The sequence below is a fragment of the Silene latifolia genome, chromosome 3 (assembly GCF_048544455.1).
Source record: "Silene latifolia isolate original U9 population chromosome 3, ASM4854445v1, whole genome shotgun sequence".
In the NCBI taxonomy this organism is placed as follows: Eukaryota; Viridiplantae; Streptophyta; class Magnoliopsida; order Caryophyllales; family Caryophyllaceae; genus Silene; species Silene latifolia.
This window is the reverse complement of record NC_133528.1, coordinates 116,230,467-116,238,957: the sequence shown is the minus strand read 5'-3', so window position 1 is coordinate 116,238,957 and position 8,491 is coordinate 116,230,467. Positions and strand designations below refer to the sequence as shown.

General features: G+C 40.9%; 1 non-coding gene across 1 annotated transcript; it reads right to left on the bottom strand.

Annotated features, from left to right (window-relative positions):
- Positions 1–7,874: 7,874 nt before the first annotated feature.
- LOC141650355 (small nucleolar RNA R71) lies at positions 7,875–7,981 on the bottom strand. The gene has a single exon (XR_012546394.1). It is a non-coding gene; the product is annotated as a small nucleolar RNA R71 (small nucleolar RNA).
- Between the last annotated feature and the right edge of the window lie 510 nt (positions 7,982–8,491).

Sequence of the window (8,491 nt, the reverse complement as noted above, 5' to 3'; positions counted from 1 at the left end):
GACTAATCGATCACAGATACGAGATTATGACGATACCTCGTAGGACAATTTTTATTTGTGACAACGAAATGGAGTCCTAAATGTTCTATAACATTCGGTGCCAGGTCGTGGATAGGACATCTATTGTGTACCTAGAGTCGATTCTTTTGACTATCAACTGTCTCTTGAGATTAAGGCAGTTTTTGGGTGACTTTGGTTTCTTTCTTACGGTCTACCGTAACTGGGGCTAAGTAGATTTTTTCCGGGTCATTTCATACTGTGCTTACCTCTGCAAGATTTGAGTTGAGGAAAATATCCATCCCTTATCATGTATAGTTATTTCTCAGGGCCACTCGAGGAGTTGTAACTGAAATGCATGGCCATGCTCGAATGTTGATTCGTTTATCAGTTAAGTTACTCTCTAGTCGGGAAAACCACTCTTGATACTGATCGCTTGTAAAATACGACCTTTGTGAATTCAGATGTGCAAATTGTTTTACATTGAGTGGGAGAAATTTTAAAGGATATGAGAATCGGTTATCGCACATACACTTGTGAGGACAAGTGGGAGTTTGTTGGAGCTGGTGTCCTCCACAAATTAGTGTGATAACATTTGTAAATCTCTTACAGGTTCACAAGGGTATACTTCGTATATTTAATCAGTTGATTAACGTTTACCTAATAACGGTTGGCTTGCTAGAAAGTTTGACGTTATTATCATACAGATGGCAGTGATCAACTGGTCCCTAAAGGTCACACCTATAGGACGTATTTGAGAAATGTGGTTATAGAAATATAATTACATTGATGCCCAAAATGACTAAAACGTTAGTCAATGTGTTGATGAGATAATTATTTAATGAAAATTAAATAATATTAAGTTGAGACGAATTAACTGTCAATTCGTAAATTAAATATAATAAGTCATATTTAATTAAATATATATAAGGTTAGTTTGAAAGAATTAATCTGTTAATTCGTAATTAAATATAATCAGTTGTATTTAATATCAACAAGTTGAATGTGTCATAGTGGTAATAGTGAGGGTACACAAGCCAAGAGGTCATGGGTTCGATCCTCACTAGATGACAATTGAACACACTTTATATATTTTTGGAAAGACCAAAAATAAGGAAATTTAATTCCTTATTTTCGGATCACATTGGCCGAAATTAGGAGATATAAATCTTTCCTAATTGATTTCGGATTTCGGTCTATATAAAAAGAAAGGTAGAGAATTATTTCTAACCTAATTCTTTTTCTGACCGAGCCTCCTCTTTCTCATCACAAAAAACACAAAGACAATAAAATTTACAGAAAATTTTAGATTGATTTCTAGCATAATCAAAGGGTATATCTTAGATCGTCTTGGGTTCAACTAATAGGTGAATATCAATTTTGATATTGTTCTTAGGCCAATTTTGCAAGGACCCGAGGTTAATTCTAAATCTTTTTACTTATGCTTATGTATTTTATTTTATGACCATATATCATGTTTATTATATCGTTATAATCCTTCATGTTAAAGGGAAGTATACAGATTATTTCCCACAAAAAATACTCCAAATTCTTCCTAGAATTGAGTAGTGCCGTTTCTTGATATGAGTTCTTAGACGGTTTTTGAGTTTGACCTCGTTTTACATGACGGGGTCTCAACCGTGGTTTCTTGGGTGTTCTCGGATTGTTCCTCTTCAATATCCCCTTCTTGAAAAGTATTTGCCCTCAAATCCTCGACATGGTCATTCTCGAAATATTCATAGTAAGGACTCAAGTCGCCAATATTGAATGTTCCATGAACACCATATTCTCCGGGAAGATTGACCTTGTAGGTGATGCGTGTCATTTATATGATGTTTTACATCTCCTTTTACACGCATTTCAGAGCTCATTTGTTTAGTTTATGCTACATTTCTCCCTATTTCCGTCTACTTCCGTATTTTGTACTTTATTGCAGAAATGTGGAGAATTTAGCGGGAAATCGAGCCGAATCTGTCCCCGAGTAATCTGCATTGCAAATGACGTAGAGGAATTGCTTAAGGAACGAGCTTGGTGCGCAATCCAAGGCCCGAAAGACAAGTCCACGAATTAAAAGAAGTCAAGTAGCAGCTCATCCAGTCGATCGACTAGCCTAGTCAGTCGATCGACCATGGCTCGGTTCCAGAAGCTACTGTTGCTGAGTATTCAGTCGATCGACCGCCATATTCAGTTGATCGACCAGACTTCGATTTCAGACGAGATTTAGAAAGCCCGTGAAGTTTAGGTTTTAGAGAGGATTGTTGCGTTGGTTGCTATATAACGTAACAGCAGCACATCGAAGAAATCATCGAGTTTTTATCAGAGAACACATTAAGTTTCACATCACAATACATTAAGTTTCAGTTTTAGTTTGTTCGGATAATTAGGGTTTGCTATATCGATTCTTGCTTTGGAATTCTGCCTTGTTCCTAATCTTTCCTCTGAATTTTCGGTATTCATCCTGCCCTAATCCCGTTTATTGCTTTCTTTGTTAGTATAGAATTGATAGTTAGTGTTCCCAAGCCAATTATCGTTTCTTCATCATTGCTTTTTATTTTAAGTATGAATTCCGTAATTGTCATGAGTTTTATTGTTGTTTTTACCTTCGCCATGAGTAGCTAAATCTGTAGTGCTAGGATGTAGGCGATTTATGGCTAGGCGGCATTAGATTGAACAAGGACTGAACCCGCGTGTCAGTCGATCGACTGACATTGTTGGTCGATCGACTGACCTTGTAAGGTTACCTTCGTTTTAATTGTTTTTAAACTTGTATTTAACAAATCGAATGCATGCGACCAGTTAGATACCTATTTTTGTGACCGACCCATTAGACCGAAAGGTAGGGTAGGTTATGTGACCGTCAATTAACTCGACTAAACTGTGCTAAGATCGAAAGATAGGTATAGTTTGGACCATTAGTCACTTTTCAGGACGAAAGTTAGTATTAGTGACATTAGGGACCTATAGCGAGATCGAGAGATGCTATTTGTTAGGAGTGGACCGAGAGGACCTCTTATTTCCCGCCTTACCTGTGTTTAATTCAGACCGACTTAGTTTGTTTGCCCGCCGCCGTAATGACCCGACCATCCTAGTACCTTTCTTTTATCTGTTTAATCCATATCTTTAGTTTATTTTCTTCTTATTGTTATTAGTTATAGACCAATTCAACCAACCCCCATAATAGTTACCTTTGACTGATCATAGAACAACTAGAATTTACAACTGCCTCCTTGTGGTTCGACCCTGTTACCACTAGCCTAGGTTAGTCTTAATAGGAGATTATAAATTTTATCTTTGGTACTCACAACGACGGGTATCAGTAGGCATTTGGACCGAGTTTCTCGACAATTTCAAACGGACCATCGGACCTAGGCATGAGTTTGTTTTTCCTCTTTTGGGGGAACCTTTCTTTCCTCAAGTGAACCAATACAAGATCTCCGGGTTCGAAATTCTTGGTGACTTTCGGTTTCATGGCTCTCTTTTGGTAGCCTTCATTTGTCTTCTCAATTTGTTTCTTGACTTGGGCATGTATATGGAGCATTTGTTCCACCCTTTTCTTGGCATCATAATCAATAATATATCGCTTAACCGGTGCCAAATCAGTCGGCATAAGCGGGTTAACGCCATACACGACCTCAAATGGGGATTGCCCGGTACTTGAAGAATGAGCTTTATTGAATGCAAACTCGGCTTGGGCCAATTTGAGGTCCCAATCTTTTAAGGACTTGAGAGCCGTGGCCCTTAGGATCCACCCCAAAGTTTGTTTGTGACCTAGGTTTGACCATCGGTTTGGGGGTGGTGGGAGGTGCAAAAAAGGAGCCTTGTTTTGAGCAATTTCTACAAGGTTGTCCAAAAGTGACTCATAAACTTAGTGTCTCGATCTGAGACAATGGACTTGGACACCCCATGGAGCTTAACCAACTCCCTTAGATACAAATTTACAACATTAGAAGCACCTTCGGTCTTCTTACAAGCAATGAAGTGAGCCATCTTGCTAAATCGATCCACCACAACCATGATGGAGTCTTTCCCTCTTTGTGTTCTTGGCAAGGCAATAATAAAGTCCATTTTAACATCTTCCCATGGTTGATTTGGGACGGTTATGGGCGTGTACGGTCCTCTTTGGAAGTAATATTTTGATGGTTGACAAGGAGCACACCTCTTAATCACATCTTGGACATCCCCAAGTATCTTAGGCCAATAGAATTTCTCTTGAAGAATGTCATAAGTCTTTTGGATGCCGAAGTGACCGAAAAGACCGTTGGAATGGACCTCTCTAATCAACAAGTTCCTATAAGGCCCCTTAGGCACACACAATCAATTTCCAAGGAATAGAAACCCTTCTTGGACCGTGTATTTGCTCCCCTTCTCGTGTTGTTCTCGGCCCTCTTCTATTTCTCGGCCCCTTTCCCATTCTTCCTTGAAATCCGGGTCTTAAATGTATAATTCTTTCATGTGTTCAAACCCAAGTACCCTTTGTTCCATGAAACTTAACATGATGAAGCTCCTTAAAAGTGCATCGGTCACTACATTATCCTTGCCTTCAATGTATTTGCTTGAAAAATTGAATGATGGGAGGAACTCCACCCACTTATCATGCCTTGAATTGAGCTTGTGTTGTCCATTGATATACTTGAGAGCCTCATGATCGGAATGCAACACAAACGATTTCGGTTTCAAGTAGTGACTCCAATGAGTCAAGGCCGAGATGATGGCATAGAATTCTTTATAATAAGTAGAGTAATTGAGCTTGGAACCACTTAGCTTCTCACTAAAATAAGCAACGAGTTTGTGTTCTTGTAGCAACACGGCCTCAATGCCTATCCCACTAGCATTAAATTCTACTTCAAACAATTTGTTGAAATTTTGTAAGATGAGAATCGGAGACTCACACATCAAAGCTTTGACCGTGTTGAGTGCTTCCTCGGCCTTATCCGTCCATGAGAACTCTCCTTTCTTCATACACTCGGTGATAGGAGCCATAACGGTGCTAAAATCCTTGATGAATCTCCTATAGAACGAAGCTAGGCCATGAAAACTCCTCACCTCGATCATGGTAGTAGGTCTCGGCCAAGATTTGATGGTTTTGACCTTCACTTTATCCACTAGAATCCCTTGATCACTAACGATAAACCCCAAGAATTGGACTTCCCTTTTCATGAAAGAACACTTCTCTAGCTTCCCATAGAGCTTATGCCGCCGAAGAGCCTTAAATAACACTTCTAGATGCTTGAGATGTTCTTCTTTGGATGGGCTATAAATCAAGATGTCATCAAAGTAAACCACCACAAATCGACCTAGATAAGGCCTAAGAACCTCGATCATTAGTCTCATGAATGTACTAGGTGCATTGGAGAGACCAAATGGCATAACAAGCCACTCATGTAAACCGTGTTTTGTCTTGAAAGCGGTCTTCCATTCATCTCCTTCCTTGATTCTAACTTGGTGATACCCTTGCCTTAAATAAATATTTGAAAATATTTGAGCTCCACTAAGCTCATCCAAGATGTCATCAAGTCTAGGTATAGGGAACCTATACTTGACGGTAATGTTATTGATGGCTCTACTATCGGTACACATTCTCCAAGAACTATCCTTCTTTGGCACAAGTAGAGCAGGAACCGCACAAGGACTAAGTGACTCTCTTACAAACCCCTTGTTCATGAGCTCCTCAATTTGTTTTTGCAATTCATGAGTAGCATTTGGATCACTCCTATAAGCCGCCTTGTTTGGTAAAGAGGCTCCCGGAATAAGATCAATTTGATGTTCTATGCCTCTAAGAGGAGGCAACCCACTAGGAAGATCATTAGGGAAGACATCCCCATAAGAATCAAGTAGCTCTTGGACCTCTCTTGGTACCCCACTCTCGGCCAAAGGACACAGTGGTTGGCGGTGTGTCAACCGTGCCACTAACACATATATATCTCCCTCTTCCTTAAGCTCTCGCATCATTTCGGCTTCATTGACTAATAAAACCTCTTTTGAAGGTTCAAGCATCGAAGGTGGTGTTGTTGGTTTGATGGGTGGTGGTAAAGGTGATAGGATGACCTTTCTTGCATTGAATTTGAAAGAATAAGTGTTCTCCCTCCCATTATGAACCGCGTCCCGTTCAAATTTCCACGGTCTCCCAAGTAAAAAGTGGCACGCATCCATAGGCAATACGTCACAAAGTGCTTCATCCACATAGTTTTTCCCAATAGAAAAAGAAACCACACATTGCTTGTCTACTTTCACCTCGGCTCCTTTATTGAGCCATCTTAACTTATAAGGGCATGGGTGGTCTTGTGTGGGTAAGGATAGTCTCTAAACAAGGGTACTAGAAGCAACATTGGTACAACTTCCCCCATCAATGATCAAGTTACAAACCCTCCCTTTGATAGTACATCTAGACCGAAAAATTTTAAGTATGAATTCCGTAATTGTCATGAGTTTTATTGTTGTTTTTACCTTCGCCATGAGTAGCTAAATCTGTAGTGCTAGGATGTAGGCGATTTATGGCTAGGCGGCATTAGATTGAACAAGGATCGAACCAGTGTCGTCGATCGATCGATCGACATTGTTGGTCGATCGACTGACCTTGTAAGGTTACCTTCGTTTTAATTGTTTTTAAACTTGTATTTAACAAATCGAATGCATGCGACCAGTTAGATACCTATTTTTGTGACCGACCCATTAGACCGAAAGGTAGGGTAGGTTATGTGACCGTCAATTAACTCGACTAAACTGTGCTAAGATCGAAAGATAGGTATAGTTTGGACCATTAGTCACTTTTCAGGACGAAAGTTAGTATTAGTGACATTAGGGACCTATAGCGAGATCGAGAGATGCTATTTGTTAGGAGTGGACCGAGAGGACCTCTTATTTCCCGCCTTACCCGTGTTTAATTCAGACCGACTTAGTTTGCCGCGCCAAGTCGTAATGACCCGACCATCCTAGTACCTTTCTTTTATCTGTTTAATCCATATCTTTAGTTTATTTTCTTCTTATTGTTATTAGTTATAGACCAATTCAACCAACCCCCATAATAGTTACCTTTGACTGATCATAGAACAACTAGAATTTACAACTGCCTCCTTGTGGTTCGACCCTGTTACCACTAGCCTAGGTTAGTCTTAATAGGAGATTATAAATTTTATCTTTGGTACTCACAACGACGGGTATCAAATTTTGGCGCCGTTGCCGGGGAGGCAATAGTCCTAATTTTAGTTGTTTTTTATTTTTAGTCTTTCTTAGTTTAAGGGACTTCTGTTCCTTAGACTTTTCTTATATTCCTTGTGTAGTTTCTTCTTATGCGCAGGTCACAGGGTGGAGAATTATTACCATTTGACTCTGAGATAGAGAAATCTTTGCGCGGGTTGAGACGAGCACGGAGGATATTATCGACAGAGGAAGAGCTGAGTACTCTGTCAAGCTATCTTGAGCACGATCTGTTTGAGGAAGACCAACAGTCTTCACCCACCTCTTCAGCCGAGACAGTTACTTCTCCAGAAATTTCAGTCATGGCCGAGGAAGCAAGTATAGCTAGTTTTTCTGAGCCGACAGCCGACAACTTATACAAGGGGTTCGAATTACCGGGAGATGCCAGGAAATTCGAACCAAAGCCTGCCTACATCACTATGGTTGAGAGAAACCAGTTTGGGGGAGCTGCAAATGAAGATGCAGCAAGGCATATGGAGACCTTCATTGACTACTGTTGCTCCATTCCCCCACCAGCTGGCGTAACCCAGGATCAAATCAAAGAAACGATGTTCATCTTCTCCCTTCGCGACGCTGCAAGGGAGTGGTACAGAGATTTGGACCGGACTGCTCAGGAGATCACTGATTGGAATACATTGGCACTGGCGTTCTACAAGAAGTATTTTTCTGCTTCAAGGACGATCGCCATTAGAGCTCAAATTACGGGCTTTAAACAAGGGCCAGATGAGAATTTCCATGAGGCATGGGTCCGATTCAAGAAGTTAGTGCGAACCATACCGCACCATGGATTTGAAAAGTGGAGCTTGTGCAATCATTTCTACAATGGGTTGTACGACGATCAGAGGGCCATTTTGGATGCTGCAGCCAACGGAAGATTTGCTGAAAATTTGGGAGCAACCAAAGGGTGGAAGATCATTGATGATCTAGCTACCCACAAGGCCGAGTATGGGAATTCGAGGGGAAACCAGAGGAGAGCTGCTGAATCCTCCTCCGTTGCTGCACTTGAGGCTCTTACTGCGAGGTTTGACAAGTATGAGCTAGGGGGAGCTTCTAAGGGCGGTATGTATCAAGTCAACGCTCTGACAGACGGTCCCTTTGTCTGTGAAAGGTGTGGAGTTGAGGGCCATGTTTCAAAAAACTGCCCTAGTCCCTTTGAATCCTGCGCTACCTTTCAACACTATAGGCAGACGAACACCTATTACGAGCCACCGCACCCGAACTTGAGTTGGAGGAGCCAAAATGTCCAAAATCCATCTCAACCTCCGCCGCAGCAACAACCATATGTGCCGCCGCATCAAAA